Raw genomic sequence first — 18,161 nt, forward strand, 5'->3', positions numbered from 1 at the left:
GTAGGCAAACCCCAAATGACTGGGCTATACAGTAGGCGAACCCCAAATGACTGGGCTATGCAGTAGGCAAACCCCAAATGACTGAGCTGTACAGTAGGCAAACCCCAAATGACTGGGCTATGCAGTAGGCGAACCACAAATGACTGGGCTATACAGTAGGTTAACCCCAAATGACTGGGCTATACAGTAGGATAACCCAAATGACTGGGCTATACAGTAGGCAAACCCCAAATGACTGGGCTATACAGTAGGTTAACCTAACAAATGACTGGGCTATACAGTAGGTTAACCCCAAATGACTGGGCTATACAGTAGGTTAACCTAACAAATGACTGGGCTATACAGTAGGTTAACCCCAAATGACTGGGCTATACAGTAGGCAAACCCCCAATGACTGGGTTATGCAGTAGGCAAACCCCATATGACTGGGCGTCACAGTAGGCAAACCCCAAATGACTGGGCTATACAGTAGGTTAACCTAACAAATGACTGGGCTATACAGTAGACAAAACCCAAATGACTGGGCTATACAGTAGGTTAACCTAACAAATGACTGGGCTATACAGTAGGTTAACCTAACAAATGACTGGGCTATACAGTAGGTTAACCTAACAAATGACTGGGCTATACAGTAGACAAACCCCAAATGACTGGGCTATACAGTAGGTTAACCTAACAAATGACTGGGCTATACAGTAGGTTAACCCCAAATGACTGGGCTATACAGTAGGTTAACCCCAAATGACTGGGCTATACAGTAGGATAACCCAAATGACTGGGCTATACAGTAGGCAAACCCCAAATGACTGGGCTATACAGTAGGTTAACCTAACAAATGACTGGGCTATACAGTAGGTTAACCCCAAATGACTGGGCTATACAGTAGGATAACCCAAATAACTGGGCTATACAGTAGGCAAACCCCAAATGACTGGGCTATACAGTAGGTTAACCCCAAATGACTGGGCTATACAGTAGGTTAACCTAACAAATGACTGGTCTATACAGTAGGTTAACCCCAAATGACTGGGTTATACAGTAGGCAAACCCCAAATGACTGGGCTATACAGTAGGTTAACCCCAAATGACTGGGCTATACAGTAGGTTAACCTAACAAATGACTGGGCTATACAGTAGGTTAACTTGGAAATAATTGACTTCAACGATTCTGCCACCAACCAATCCACTGTGATCCCCTCATTTTCATTCACACACAAACCCCAAATGACTGGGCTATACAGTAGGTTAACCCCAAATGACTGGGCTATACAGTAGGTTAACCCAACAAATGACTGGGCTATACAGTAGGTTAACCCCAAATGACTGGGCTATACAGTAGGCAAACCCCAAATGACTGGGCTATACAGTAGGCGAACCCCAAATGACTGGGCTTTGCAGTAGGCAATCCCCAAATGACTGAGCTGTACAGTAGGCAAACCCCAAATGACTGGGCTATGCAGTAGGCAAACCCCAAATGACTGGGCTATACAGTAGGCGAACCCCAAATGACTGGGCTATGCAGTAGGCAAACCCCAAATGACTGAGCTGTACAGTAGGCAAACCCCAAATGACTGGGCTATGCAGTACGCGAACCACAAATGACTGGGCTATACAGTAGGATAACCCAAATGACTGGGATATACAGTAGGTTAACCCCAAATGACTGGGCTATACAGTAGGATAACCCAAATAACTGGGCTATACAGTAGGCAAACCCCAAATGACTGGGCTATACAGTAGGTTAACCCCAAATGACTGGGCTATACAGTAGGTTAACCTAACAAATGACCGTGCTATACAGTAGGTTAACCTAACAAATGACTGGGCTATACAGTAAGATAACCCCAAATGACTTGGCTATACAGCAGGCAAACCCCAAATGACTGGGCTATACATTAGGTTAACCTAACAAATGACTGGGCGATACAGTAGGTTAACCTAACAAATGACTTGGCTATACAGTAGGCAAACCCCAAATGACTGGGCTATACAGTAGGATAACCCAAATGACTGGGCTATACAGTAGGTTAACCCCAAATGACTGGGCTATACAGTAGGTTAACCTAACAAATGACTGGGCTATACAGTAGGTTAACCTAACAAATGACTGGGCTATACAGTAGGTTAACTTGGAAGTAATTGACTTCAACGATTCTGCCACCAACCAATCCACTGTGATCCCCTCATTTTCATTCACACACAAACCCCAAATGACTGGGCTATACAGTAGGTTAACCCCAAATGACTGGGCTATACAGTAGGTTAACCCAACAAATGACTGGGCTATACAGTAGGTTAACCCCAAATGACTGGGCTATACAGTAGGCAAACCCCAAATGACTGGGCTATACAGTAGGCGAACCCCAAATGACTGGGCTATGCAGTAGGCAAACCCCAAATGACTGAGCTGTAAAGTAGGCAAACCCCAAATGACTGGGCTATGCAGTAGGCAAACCCCAAATGACTGGGCTATACAGTAGGCGAACCCCAAATGACTGGGCTATGCAGTAGGCAAACCCCAAATGACTGAGCTGTACAGTAGGCAAACCCCAAATGACTGGGCTATGCAGTAGGCGAACCACAAATGACTGGGCTATACATTAGGTTAACCCCAAATGACTGGGCTATACAGTAGGATAACCCAAATGACTGGGCTATACAGTAGGCAAACCCCAAATGACTGGGCTATACAGTAGGTTAACCTAACAAATGACTGGGCTATACAGTAGGTTAACCCCAAATGACTGGGCTATACAGTAGGTTAACCTAACAAATGACTGGGCTATACAGTAGGTTAACCCCAAATGACTGGGCTATACAGTAGGCAAACCCCCAATGACTGGGTTATGCAGTAGGCAAACCCCATATGACTGGGCGTCACAGTAGGCAAACCCCAAATGACTGGGCTATACAGTAGGTTAACCTAACAAATGACTGGGCTATACAGTAGACAAAACCCAAATGACTGGGCTATACAGTAGGTTAACCTAACAAATGACTGGGCTATACAGTAGGTTAACCTAACAAATGACTGGGCTATACAGTAGGTTAACCTAACAAATGACTGGGCTATACAGTAGACAAACCCCAAATGACTGGGCTATACAGTAGGTTAACCTAACAAATGACTGGGCTATACAGTAGGTTAACCCCAAATGACTGGGCTATACAGTAGGCAAACCCCAAATGACTGGGCTATACAGTAGGTTAACCTAACAAATGACTGGGCTATACAGTAGGTTAACCCCAAATGACTGGGCTATACAGTAGGATAACCCAAATAACTGGGCTATACAGTAGGCAAACCCCAAATGACTGTGCTATACAGTAGGTTAACCCCAAATGACTGGGCTATACAGTAGGTTAACCTAACAAATGACCCGGCTATACAGTAGGTTAACCTAACAAATGACTGGGCTATACAGTAGGCAAACCCCAAATGACTTGGCTATACAGCAGGCAAACCCCAAATGACTGGGCTATACAGTAGGTTAACCTAACAAATGACTGGGCTATACAGTAGGTTAACCTAACAAATGACTGGGCTATACAGTAGGTTAACCTAACAAATGACTTGGCTATACAGTAGGCAAACACCAAATGACTGGGCTATACAGTAGGATAACCCAAATGACTGGGCTATACAGTAGGTTAACCCCAAATGACTGGGCTATACAGTAGGTTAACCTAACAAATGACTGGGCTATACAGTAGACAAACCCCAAATGACTGGGCTATACAGTAGGTTAACCTAACAAATGACTGGGCTATACAGTAGGTTAACCTAACAAATGACTGGGCTATACAGTAGGTTAACCTAACAAATGACTTGGCTATACAGTAGGTTAACCCCAAATGACTGGGCTATACAGTAGGTTAACCCCAAATGACTGGGCTATACAGTAGGTTAACCCCAAATGACTGGGCTATACAGTCGGTTAACCCCAAATGACTGGGCTATACAGTAGGTTGACCCCAAATGACTGGGCTATACAGTAGGCAAACCCCAAATGACTGGGCTATACAGTAGGTTAACCTAACAAATGACTGGTCTATACAGTAGGTTAACCCCAAATGACTGGGTTATACAGTAGGCAAACCCCAAATGACTGGGCTATACAGTAGGTTAACCCCAAATGACTGGGCTATACAGTAGGTTAACCTAACAAATGACTGGGCTATACAGTAGGTTAACCTAACAAATGACTGGGCTATAAAGTAGGTTAACCTAACAAATGACTGGGCTATACAGTAAGCAAACCCCAAATGACTGGGCTATACAGCAGGCAAACCCCAAATGACTGGGCTTTACAGTAGGTTAACCTAACAAATGACTGGGCTATACAGTAGGTTAACCTAACAAATGACTTGGCTATACAGTAGGCAACCCCAAATGACTGGGCTATACAGTAGGTTAACCCCAAATGACTGGGCTATACAGTAGGTTAACCTAACAAATGACTGGGCTATACAGTAGGTTAACCTAACAAATGACTTGGCTATACAGTAGGCAAACCCCAAATGACTGGGCTATACAGTAGGTTAACCTAACAAATGACTGGGCTATACAGTAGGCAAACACCAAATGACTGGGCTATACAGTAGGCAAACCCCAAATGACTGGGCTATACAGTAGGCAAACACCAAATGACTGGGCTATACAGTAGACAAACACCAAATGACTGGGCTATACAGTAGGTTAACCCCAAATGACTTGGCTATACAGCAGGCAAACCCCCAATGACTGGGCCATACAGTAGGTTAACCTAACAAATGACTTGGCTATACCGTAGGTTAACCTAACAAATGACTTGGCTATACAGTAGGCAAACCCCAAATGACTTGGCTATACAGTAGGTTAACCCCAAATGACTGGGCTATACAGTAGGTTAACCTAACAAATGACTGGGCTATACAGTAGGTTAACCTAACAAATGACTGGGCTATACAGTAGGTTAACTTGGAAGGAATTGACTTCAACGATTCTGCCACCAACCAATCCACTGTGATCCCCTCATTTTCATTCACACACAAACCCCAAATGACTGGGCTATACAGTAGGTTAACCCCAAATGACTGGGCTATAAGGTAGGTTAACCTAACAAATGACTGGGCTATACAGTAGGTTAACCCCAAATGACTGGGCTATACAGTAGGCAAACCCCAAATGACAGGGCTATACAGTAGGCGAACCCCAAATGACTGGGCTTTGCAGTAGGCAAATCCCAAATGACTGAGCTGTACAGTAGACAAACCCCAAATGACTGGGCTATGCAGTAGGCAAACCCCAAATGACTGGGCTATACCGTAGGCGAACCCCAAATGACTGGGCTATGCAGTAGGCAAACCCCAAATGACTGAACTGTACAGTAGGCAAACCCCAAATGACTGGGCTATGCAGTAGGCGAACCACAAATGACTGGGCTATACAGTAGGTTAACCCCAAATGAATGGGCTATACAGTAGGATAACCCAAATGACTGGGCTATACAGTAGGTTAACCTAACAAATGACTGGGCTATACAGTAGGTTAACCCCAAATGACTGGGCTATACAGTAGGCAAACCCCAAATGACTGGGCTATACAGTAGGTTAACCTAACAAATGACTGGGCTATACAGTAGGTTAACCCCAAATGACTGGGCTATACAGTAGGCATAACCCCAAATGAACTGGGCTATACAGTAGGCAAACCCCAAATGACTGTGCTATACAGTAGGTTAACCCCAAATGACTGGGCTACACAGTAGGTTAACCTAACAAATGACCCGGCTATACAGTAGGTTAACCTAACAAATGACTGGGCTATACAGTAGGCAAACCCCAAATGACTTGGCTATACAGCAGGCAAACCCCAAATGACTGGGCTATACAGTAGGTTAACCTAACAAATGACTGGGCTATACAGTAGGTTAACTTAACAAATGACTGGGCTATACAGTAGGTTAACCTAACAAATGACTTGGCTATACAGTAGGCAAACACCAAATGACTGGGCTATACAGTAGGATAACCCAAATGACTGGGCTATACAGTAGGTTAACCCCAAATGACTGGGCTATACAGTAGGTTAACCTAACAAATGACTGGGCTATACAGTAGACAAACCCCAAATGACTGGGCTATACAGTAGGTTAACCTAACAAATGACTGGGCTATACAGTAGGTTAACCTAACAAATGACTGGGCTATACAGTAGGTTAACCTAACAAATGACTTGGCTATACAGTAGGTTAACCCCAAATGACTGGGCTATACAGTAGGTTAACCCCAAATGACTGGGCTATACAGTAGGTTAACCCCAAATGACTGGGCTATACAGTCGGTTAACCCCAAATGACTGGGCTATACAGTAGGTTGACCCCAAATGACTGGGCTATACAGTAGGCAAACCCCAAATGACTGGGCTATACAGTAGGTTAACCTAACAAATGACTGGTCTATACAGTAGGTTAACCCCAAATGACTGGGTTATACAGTAGGCAAACCCCAAATGACTGGGCTATACAGTAGGTTAACCCCAAATGACTGGGCTATACAGTAGGTTAACCTAACAAATGACTGGGCTATACAGTAGGTTAACCTAACAAATGACTGGGCTATAAAGTAGGTTAACCTAACAAATGACTGGGCTATACAGTAAGCAAACCCCAAATGACTGGGCTATACAGCAGGCAAACCCCAAATGACTGGGCTTTACAGTAGGTTAACCTAACAAATGACTGGGCTATACAGTAGGTTAACCTAACAAATGACTTGGCTATACAGTAGGCAAACCCCAAATGACTGGGCTATACAGTAGGTTAACCCCAAATGACTGGGCTATACAGTAGGTTAACCTAACAAATGACTGGGCTATACAGTAGGTTAACCTAACAAATGACTTGGCTATACAGTAGGCAAACCCCAAATGACTGGGCTATACAGTAGGTTAACCTAACAAATGACTGGGCTATACAGTAGGCAAACACCAAATGACTGGGCTATACAGTAGGCAAACCCCAAATGACTGGGCTATACAGTAGGCAAACACCAAATGACTGGGCTATACAGTAGACAAACACCAAATGACTGGGCTATACAGTAGGTTAACCCCAAATGACTTGGCTATACAGCAGGCAAACCCCCAATGACTGGGCCATACAGTAGGTTAACCTAACAAATGACTTGGCTATACCGTAGGTTAACCTAACAAATGACTTGGCTATACAGTAGGCAAACCCCAAATGACTTGGCTATACAGTAGGTTAACCCCAAATGACTGGGCTATACAGTAGGTTAACCTAACAAATGACTGGGCTATACAGTAGGTTAACCTAACAAATGACTGGGCTATACAGTAGGTTAACTTGGAAGGAATTGACTTCAACGATTCTGCCACCAACCAATCCACTGTGATCCCCTCATTTTCATTCACACACAAACCCCAAATGACTGGGCTATACAGTAGGTTAACCCCAAATGACTGGGCTATAAGGTAGGTTAACCTAACAAATGACTGGGCTATACAGTAGGTTAACCCCAAATGACTGGGCTATACAGTAGGCAAACCCCAAATGACAGGGCTATACAGTAGGCGAACCCCAAATGACTGGGCTTTGCAGTAGGCAAATCCCAAATGACTGAGCTGTACAGTAGACAAACCCCAAATGACTGGGCTATGCAGTAGGCAAACCCCAAATGACTGGGCTATACCGTAGGCGAACCCCAAATGACTGGGCTATGCAGTAGGCAAACCCCAAATGACTGAACTGTACAGTAGGCAAACCCCAAATGACTGGGCTATGCAGTAGGCGAACCACAAATGACTGGGCTATACAGTAGGTTAACCCCAAATGAATGGGCTATACAGTAGGATAACCCAAATGACTGGGCTATACAGTAGGCAAACCCCAAATGACTGGGCTATACAGTAGGTTAACCTAACAAATGACTGGGCTATACAGTAGGTTAACCCCAAATGACTGGGCTATACAGTAGGTTAACCTAACAAATTACTGGGCTATACAGTAGGTTAACCCCAAATGACTGGGCTATACAGTAGGCAAACCCCCAATGACTGGGTTATGCAGTAGGCAAACCCCATATGACTGGGCGTCAGAGTAGGCAAACCCCAAATGACTGGGCTATACAGTAGGTTAACCTAAATAATGACTGGGCTATACAGTAGACAAACCCCAAATGACTGGGCTATACAGTAGGTTAACCTAACAAATGACTGGGCTATACAGTAGACAAACCCCAAATGACTGGGCTATACAGTAGATTAACCTAACAAATGACTGGGCTATACAGTAGGTTAACCCCAAATGACTGGGCTATACAGTAGGTTAACCCCAAATGACTGGGCTATACAGTAGGTTAACCCCAAATGACTGGGCTATACAGTAGGATAACCCAAATGACTGGGCTATACAGTAGGCAAACCCCAAATGACTGGGCTATACAGTAGATTAACCTAACAAATGACTTGGCTATACCGTAGGTTAACCTAACAAATGACTTGGCTATACAGTAGGCAAACCCCAAATGACTGGGCTATACAGTAGGTTAACCTAACAAATGACTGGGCTATACAGTAGGTTAACCTAACAAATGACTGGGCTATACAGTAGGTTAACCCCAAATGACTGGGCTATACAGTAGGCAAACCCCCAATGACTGGGTTATGCAGTAGGCAAACCCCATATGACTGGGCTGATCACAGTCAGGTAATAACCCCAAATGACTGGGCTATACAGTAGGTTAGACCCTAACAAATGACTGGGCTATACAGTAGGACAAACCCCAAATGACTGGGCTATACAGTAGGTTAACCCCAAATGACTGGGCTATACAGTAGGTATAACCCCAAATGACTGGGCTATACAGTAGGCAAACCCCAAATGACTGGGCTATACAGTAGGTTAACCTAACAAATGACTGGGCTATACAGTAGGTTAACCTAACAAATGACTGGGCTATACAGTAGGTTAACCCCAAATGACTGGGCTATACAGTAGGATAACCCAAATAACTGGGCTAAACAGTAGGCAAACCACAAATGACTGGGCTATACAGTAGGTTACCCCAAATGACTGGGCTATACAGTAGGTTAACCTAACAAATGACCGTGCTATACAGTAGGTTAACCTAACAAATGACTGGGCTATACAGTAAGCAAACCCCAAATGACTTGGCTATACAGCAGGCAAACCCCAAATGACTGGGCTATACAGTAGGTTAACCCAAATTACTGGGCTATACAGTAGGTTAACCCCAAATGACTGGGCTATACAGTAGGTTAACCTAACAAATGACTGGGCTATACAGTAGGTTAACCTAACAAATGACTTGGCTATGCAGTAGGCAAACACCAAATGACTGGGCTATACAGTAGGATAACCCAACAAATGACTGGGCTATACAGTAGGATAACCCAAATGACTGGGCTATACAGTAGGCAAACCCCAAATGACTGGGCTATACAGTAGGCATAACACCAAATGACTGGGCTATACAGTAGGACAAACCACCAAATGACTGGGCTATACAGTAGGTTAACCCCAAATGACTGGGCTATACAGTAGGTTAACCTAACAAATGACCGTGCTATACAGTAGGTTAACCTAACAAATGACTGGGCTATACAGTAAGATAACCCCAAATGACTTGGCTATACAGCAGGCAAACCCCAAATGACTGGGCTATACAGTAGGTTAACCTAACAAATGACTGGGCTATACAGTAGGTTAACCTAACAAATGACTTGGCTATACAGTAGGCAAACCCCAAATGACTGGGCTATACAGTAGGATAACCCAAATGACTGGGCTATACAGTACGTTAACCCCAAATGACAGGGCTATACAGTAGGTTAACCTAACAAATGACTGGGCTATACAGTAGGTTAACCTAACAAATGACTGGGCTATACAGTAGGTTAACTTGGAAATAATTGACTTCAACGATTCTGCCACCAACCAATCCACTGTGATCCCCTCATTTTCATTCACACACAAACCCCAAATGACTGGGCTATACAGTAGGCAAACCCCAAATGACTGGGCTATACAGTAGGCGAACCCCAAATGACTGGGCTTTGCAGTAGGCAAACCCCAAATGACTGAGCTGTACAGTAGGCAAACCCCAAATGACTGGGCTATGCAGTAGGCAAACCCCAAATGACTGGGCTATACAGTAGGCGAACCCCAAATGACTGGGCTATGCAGTAGGCAAACCCCAAATGACTGAGCTGTACAGTAGGCAAACCCCAAATGACTGGGCTATGCAGTAGGCGAACCACAAATGACTGGGCTATACAGTAGGTTAACCCCAAATGACTGGGCTATACAGTAGGATAACCCAAATGACTGGGCTATACAGTAGGCAAACCCCAAATGACTGGGCTATACAGTAGGATAACCCCAAATGACTGGGCTATACAGTAGGTTAACCCCAAATGACTGGGCTATACAGTAGGATAACCCAAATAACTGGGCTATACAGTAGGCAAACCCCAAATGACTGGGCTATACAGTAGGATAACCCAAATGACTGGGATATACAGTAGGTTAACCCCAAATGACTGGGCTATACAGTAGGATAACCCAAATAACTGGGCTATACAGTAGGCAAACCCCAAATGACTGGGCTATACAGTAGGTTAACCCCAAATGACTGGGCTATACAGTAGGTTAACCTAACAAATGACCGTGCTATACAGTAGGTTAACCTAACAAATGACTGGGCTATACAGTAAGATAACCCCAAATGACTTGGCTATACAGCAGGCAAACCCCAAATGACTGGGCTATACAGTAGGTTAACCTAACAAATGACTGGGCGATACAGTAGGTTAACCTAACAAATGACTTGGCTATACAGTAGGCAAACCCCAAATGACTGGGCTATACAGTAGGATAACCCAAATGACTGGGCTATACAGTAGGTTAACCCCGAATGACTGGGCTATACAGTAGGTTAACCTAACAAATGACTGGGCTATACAGTAGGTTAACCTAACAAATGACTGGGCTATACAGTAGGTTAACTTGGAAGTAATTGACTTCAACGATTCTGCCACCAACCAATCCACTGTGATCCCCTCATTTTCATTCACACACAAACCCCAAATGACTGGGCTATACAGTAGGTTAACCCCAAATGACTGGGCTATACAGTAGGTTAACCCAACAAATGACTGGGCTATACAGTAGGTTAACCCCAAATGACTGGGCTATACAGTAGGCAAACCCCAAATGACTGGGCTATACAGTAGGCGAACCCCAAATGACTGGGCTATGCAGTAGGCAAACCCCAAATGACTGAGCTGTACAGTAGGCAAACCCCAAATGACTGGGCTATGCAGTAGGCAAACCCCAAATGACTGGGCTATACAGTAGGCGAACCCCAAATGACTGGGCTATGCAGTAGGCAAACCCCAAATGACTGAGCTGTACAGTAGGCAAACCCCAAATGACTGGGCTATGCAGTAGGCGAACCACAAATGACTGGGCTATACAGTAGGTTAACCCCAAATGACTGGGCTATACAGTAGGATAACCCAAATGACTGGGCTATACAGTAGGCAAACCCCAAATGACTGGGCTATACAGTAGGTTAACCTAACAAATGACTGGGCTATACAGTAGGTTAACCCCAAATGACTGGGCTATACAGTAGGATAACCCAAATAACTGGGCTATACAGTAGGCAAACCCCAAATGACTGGGCTATACAGTAGGTTAACCCCAAATGACTGGGCTATACAGTAGGTTAACCTAACAAATGACCGGGCTATACAGTAGGTTAACCTAACAAATGACTGGGCTATACAGTAGGCAAACCCCAAATGACTTGGCTATACAGCAGGCAAACCCCAAATGACTGGGCTATACAGTAGGTTAACCTAACAAATGACCGGGCTATACAGTAGGTTAACCTAACAAATGACTGGGCTATACAGTAGGCAAACCCCAAATGACTTGGCTATACAGCAGGCAAACCCCAAATGACTGGGCTATACAGTAGGTTAACCTAACAAATGACTGGGCTATACAGTAGGTTAACCTAACAAATGACTGGGCTATACAGTAGGTTAACCTAACAAATGACTTGGCTATACAGTAGGCAAACCCCAAATGACTGGGCTATACAGTAGGATAACCCAAATGACTGGGCTATACAGTAGGTTAACCCCAAATGACTGGGCTATACAGTAGGTTAACCTAACAAATGACTGGGCTATACAGTAGGTTAACCTAACAAATGACTGGGCTATACAGTAGACAAACCCCAAATGACTGGGCTATACAGTAGGTTAACCTAACAAATGACTGGGCTATACAGTAGGTTAACCTAACAAATGACTGGGCTATACAGTAGGTTAACCTAACAAATGACTTGGCTATACAGTAGGTTAACCCCAAATGACTGGGCTATACAGTAGGTTAACCCCAAATGACTGGGCTATACAGTAGGTTAACCCCAAATGACTGGGCTATACAGTCGGTTAACCCCAAATGACTGGGCTATACAGTAGGTTGACCCCAAATGACTGGGCTATACAGTAGGCAAACCCCAAATGACTGGGCTATACAGTAGGTTAACCTAACAAATGACTGGTCTATACAGTAGGTTAACCCCAAATGACTGGGTTATACAGTAGGCAAACCCCAAATGACTGGGCTATACAGTAGGTTAACCCCAAATGACTGGGCTATACAGTAGGTTAACCTAACAAATGACTGGGCTATACAGTAGGTTAACCTAACAAATGACTGGGCTATACAGTAGGTTAACCTAACAAATGACTGGGCTATACAGTAAGCAAACCCCAAATGACTGGGCTATACAGCAGGCAAACCCCAAATGACTGGGCTTTACAGTAGGTTAACCTAACAAATGACTGGGCTATACAGTAGGTTAACCTAACAAATGACTTGGCTATACAGTAGGCAAACCCCAAATGACTGGGCTATACAGTAGGTTAACCCCAAATGACTGGGCTATACAGTAGGTTAACCTAACAAATGACTGGGCTATACAGTAGGTTAACCTAACAAATGACTTGGCTATAGAGTAGGCAAACCCCAAATGACTGGGCTATACAGTAGGTTAACCTAACAAATGACTGGGCTATACAGTAGGCAAACACCAAATGACTGGGCTATACAGTAGGCAAACCCCAAATGACTGGGCTATACAGTAGGCAAACACCAAATGACTGGGCTATACAGTAGGTTAACCCCAAATGACTTGGCTATACAGCAGGCAAACCCCCAATGACTGGGCCATACAGTAGGTTTACCTAACAAATGTTGTCAGAAATGTTTGCTTGTTGGGATGTTCCTAATCACGTTTGAAAGATGTTGTGGTTCCTAATATCATCCTTCATTTTGTTCCCTTGATGTGCAATCAGCGATTTGGATAAAAATTATACAAGGAGAATCTGTCAGTTAAAGCTGTTTTAGTGCAGAAGGACTTGTTGAAGGTTGCTATACATTTTTTATTATCTGTCTGGTTAAGTAGGTCGCTAGCAATATTAGCTACACATGCTAATGTAAGTATGTCAGATATAGCACCTCAGTGTATGTATTCATATTCATATTGTTATCCCCAAGTAATTAGCTAACTAGCACTATATTGCCCATTCTCCTAGCTAATGTTTTCAATCTAACCCCTTAGTCTCAGTTTTTACCTCTCTCTTGACTCCCTCTATGCACACAGTCAGCTGGATATGGTCCTCTCTATGGCCCAGACCAACCCAGCTATGTTTGGCCTGGTGGCAGACCGACCAGAGGTGGCCCATCAGCTGGAGAAGATGGGCAGGCTGAAGGAGCTGCTAAGCACCAATCAGGACGAGCTGAAGGCAAAGCAGAGAGAGAATTGGCTACTCTGGATCAGTCAGTACAGGTTGGTTAGTTTGGAGATGCCATTTACATTTACATTTAAGTCATTTAGCAGACGCTCTTATCCAGAGCAACTTACAAATTGGTGCATTCACCTTATAATATCCAGTGGAACAACCACTTTACAATAGTGCATCTAAATCTTTTAAGGGGGGGGTTAGAAGGATTACTTTATCCTATCCCAGGTATTCCTTAAAGAGGTGGGGTTTCAGGGGCCTCCGGAAGGTGGTGATTGACTCCGCTGTCCTGGCGTCGTGAGGGAGCTTGTTCCACCATTGGGGTGCCAGAGCAGCGAACAGTTTTGACTGGGCTGAGCGGGAACTGTGCTTCCTCAGAGGTAGGGAGGCGAGCAGGCCAGAGGTGGATGAACGGAGTGCCCTTGTTTGGGTGTAGGGCCTGATCAGAGCCTGAAGGTACGGAGGTGCCGTTCCCCTCACAGCTCCGTAGGCAAGCACCATGGTCTTGTAGCGGATGCGAGCTTCGACTGGAAGCCAGTGGAGAGAGCGGAGGAGCGGGGTGACGTGAGAGAACTTGGGAAGGTTGAACACCAGACGGGCTGCGGCGTTCTGGATGAGTTGTAGGGGTTTAATGGCACAGGCAGGGAGCCCAGCCAGCAGCGAGTTGCAATAATCCAGACGGGAGATGACAAGTGCCTGGATTAGGACCTGCGCCGCTTCCTGTGTGAGGCAGGGTCGTACTCTGCGAATGTTGTAGAGCATGAACCTACAGGATCGGGTCACCGCCTTGATGTTGGTGGAGAACGACAGGGATCAAGGATCCTACTCAATCAAAACCACTTACTTGGTTATTGATGAAAGAAATAGCATGCATCCTGCATACCAAAGCATATATGAATTGATCCATACTTTCTTGGTATTGTTGCACGCCAGTGGTGGCTGGTGGCATTTTAAATTGGGAGGACGGGCTCATAGTAATGGCTGGAACAGAATAAATGGAATGATCTTAAACACATCAAACACCTGTTTTCTATGTGTTTTATACCATTCCATTCACTCCATTCTATTAATTATTATGAGCTGTCCTCCCCTCACCAGCCTCTTCTGTTTCACGCTGTAATCGTGGTTTACATCATCCCCCCTGTGTGTTCGATGACCCAGGAAGTGGTTGGTGAAGGAGTGTGATGGAGCGAGGGAGGTGTGTACCATAGAGGAAGAGAGGATCCGTGTGATGGACAGCACCAACCCACCCGTGGTGCTCCGCAACTACATTGCCCAGAATGCAATACAGTCTGCCGAAAATGGAGACTTCTCAGAGGTATAGAATTGACATGTTGTATCTACTTTATACACTGTAGCTATCAACACATGGTGAATATTTTTGTTGTTGCACTTTCTGTTTGTAGTGATATTACAGTATACAGTGAGCTCCAAATGTATTGGGACAGTGACACATTGCTAGGAATATTCCATGCTCGGAATATGGGACCAAATATTAAACTTTTGACTACTTTAATACACTTAAGTGAATTTGTTCCAATACTTTTGGCCCACTAAAATGGAGGGACTATGTACAAAAAGTGCTGAAATTTCTAAATGGTCACCCAATATGGATGAAAATACCCTCAAATTAAAGCTGACAGTCTGCACTTTAATCCCATAGCCAAATCCAAAGTGCTGGAGTACAGAGCCAAAACAACAACACGTGTCACTGTCCCAACACTTTTGGAGCTCACTGTACTGTATATCCATGGTTGGACTGATTAATTGAAAAATGTAATCAGTAACTGATTACAAATTACATAACAATAAATCATTAGTAATGTAATCCATTGGATTACTCGAAATGAGTAACGTAATCTGTCACGGGTGTCGTAGGGTTGAGACCAAGAAGGAGCGGGAAAATGTACACTCATCTTCTTTTTATTTGGTGAAGAAGGAAAACACAAGATAAACACGTATACAAAAACACAAACGAACTTGACAGTCTTGTCAGGCGCGCACGCACACACACGCATGCACACACACACACACACACACACACACACACACACACACACACACACACACACACACACATCAAAACAAGAACAATCTCACACAAAATACTAACACAAACACATAGAGAAAACACCTGCCTCCAATTGAGAGTCCAACCCCCAATTAACTAAACATAGAAATACAAATGATTAGACTGAACATAGAAATACATTAACATAGAACAGTGCCCAAAACCCAGAATAATAAATCAAACACCCTACTACTAACACCACCAGCCCAAACCACATAAAACAAATACCCCCTGCCACGTCCTGACCACACTACAATAACAAATAACCCCTATTACTGGTCAGGACATGACAAATCTGATTACTTTTGGATTGCTTCTTTGGTTAGCCAGCATCTGCCTCCTTAGTTTATGCTGCAGATATCTTTTGGACTGAGGCCGGTACCCGGAAAGTGAGGCTGACCGTGACCCTGAGCTTCTCCATGAAGGCCCTCCATACTCTTTATGTGAATTGGGGGCCACAGTCGGAGACAATGTCCTCTGGAAGGCCATAATGCCGGAAGACCTGCTGGAAGAGTGCCTCAGTGACCTGGAGAGCAGTGGGGAGACCAGGAAGGGGGATTAAACAACATGACTTAGAAAATCTATCCACTACCACCAGAATGGTGCTGAAACAGTCAGAGGGGAGATCGGTTACAAAGTCAATGGATAGATTAGACTAGGGTCGCTGAGGCACGGGAAGCGGCAAGAGCTTCCCTGCTGATGCATTCCGGGGGGACTTGGTTTGGGCACATGGAACAGGAGTTGACATAACGAGTTACATCCTGCGCCAAGGTGGGCCACCAGTACTTCTCAGCGATGGAGTGGATAGTGTGAGAAATACCTGGATGTCCAGCGACAACAGCTGTGTGTGCCTAGGTCAGCTGTCGATCCCTTATCCCTGTGGGAACGTAGATGCGCTTAGGAGGACAGTTCAGAGTTGTGGGCTCCCTCTCTGTGTCCCAGGCCACTGGGCCTACAACTCGGGAAGATGGGATTATAGGTGCACTCTGGACAGGACCCTCTCCAGAATCGTAGATACAGGACAGGGCATCGGCCTTGATGTTCTTGGAACCTGGGCGATAGGTCAGTGTGAAGTCGAACCTGGTGAAGAAAAGTGCCCACCTGGCTTGGCGCAGATTCAGTCTCCTCGCTGTCCGTAAGTACTCCAGGTTCCGATGGTCGGTGAGCATGACGAAAGGTTCCTTGGCATCCTCCAGCCAGTGTCTCCACTCCTCTGACCCGTGAGGTGCCTTATTGGTATTAAAAACTGGTTACCAACGTAATTAGAGCACTAAAAATAAATGTTTTGTCATACCCTTGGTATACGGTCTAATATACCAATCAGAATTCAGGGCTTGAACCACCCAGTTTATAATGGTCAATATACCACAGCTAAGGGCTGCTCTTAGGCACAACGCAAAGCGGAATGGTTAGAGGGTGCAACAGTTCAACACCACAGGAGTAAATGTCAGTTGGCTTTTCATAGCCGAGCATTCAGAGGTCCAGACAGCAGGTCCAAGAGAGAAAGTGAGAGTGAGAGAGAGAGACAGGGTTGCAACAGCAGGTCCGGGACAAGGTAACACATCTGGTAAAACAGGTCAGGGTTCCATAGCCGAAGGTAGAGACACTAGAACTAGATTGGCAGCACTACTAGGTGGACTGGGGACAGGGACAGACATGAGTCATCAGGCCAGGTAGTCCTGAGGCATGGTCCTGGGGCTCAGGTTCTCCGGGATGGGGAGGGGGGACATAAAGAGAGAGAGGAGAATAAGAGGGAGTATGCCTAAGATCACACAGTACAGCAGATAGGACAGACTGACCCGAGCCCACCGCCACATAGGGTAGCATAGATACTGGAGACTGAGACAGAGTGGGTTGGGGGACACTGTGGCCCCGTTCAAAGTTACCCCTGGACAGTGCCAATCAGGCAGGATATAATCCCACCCATTTACCCAAAGCACAGACCCCACAAGGAATATCAACAGACCACTAACTTACTACCCTGAGACATGGCCAAGTATAGCTCACAAAATATCTCCCCCACCATATGAGCAGAGGAGTCAGTGAGTTATCCCCCATAATAGGGTCAGAGGCAGAGAATCCCAGTGGCTCCAGCTGTTTGCTTAGAAATTTTAGGAACAATAAGGAGGTCTGCATCTTGTGACTAAACTATGGTATTTCACATAAACAAAAACAATTATTTTGTGTTAATGACTCTGTGGTGGAAGATGTGTTCAACACCAAAGAGTGCTCATCAAAGAT

At 44.8% G+C, this 18,161-nt stretch overlaps 1 pseudogene; it reads left to right on the plus strand.

The window, feature by feature from the left end:
- LOC145861335 (protein adenylyltransferase SelO-1, mitochondrial-like) overlaps positions 1-17,958 on the plus strand; it is a 37,672-nt pseudogene extending 19,714 nt beyond the window's left edge.
- The last annotated feature ends 203 nt before the right edge of the window (positions 17,959-18,161 follow it).

This window comes from Salmo salar, chromosome 17 (genome assembly GCF_965601325.2).
Source record: "Salmo salar chromosome 17, fSalSal1, whole genome shotgun sequence".
NCBI lineage: Eukaryota > Metazoa > Chordata > Actinopteri > Salmoniformes > Salmonidae > Salmo > Salmo salar.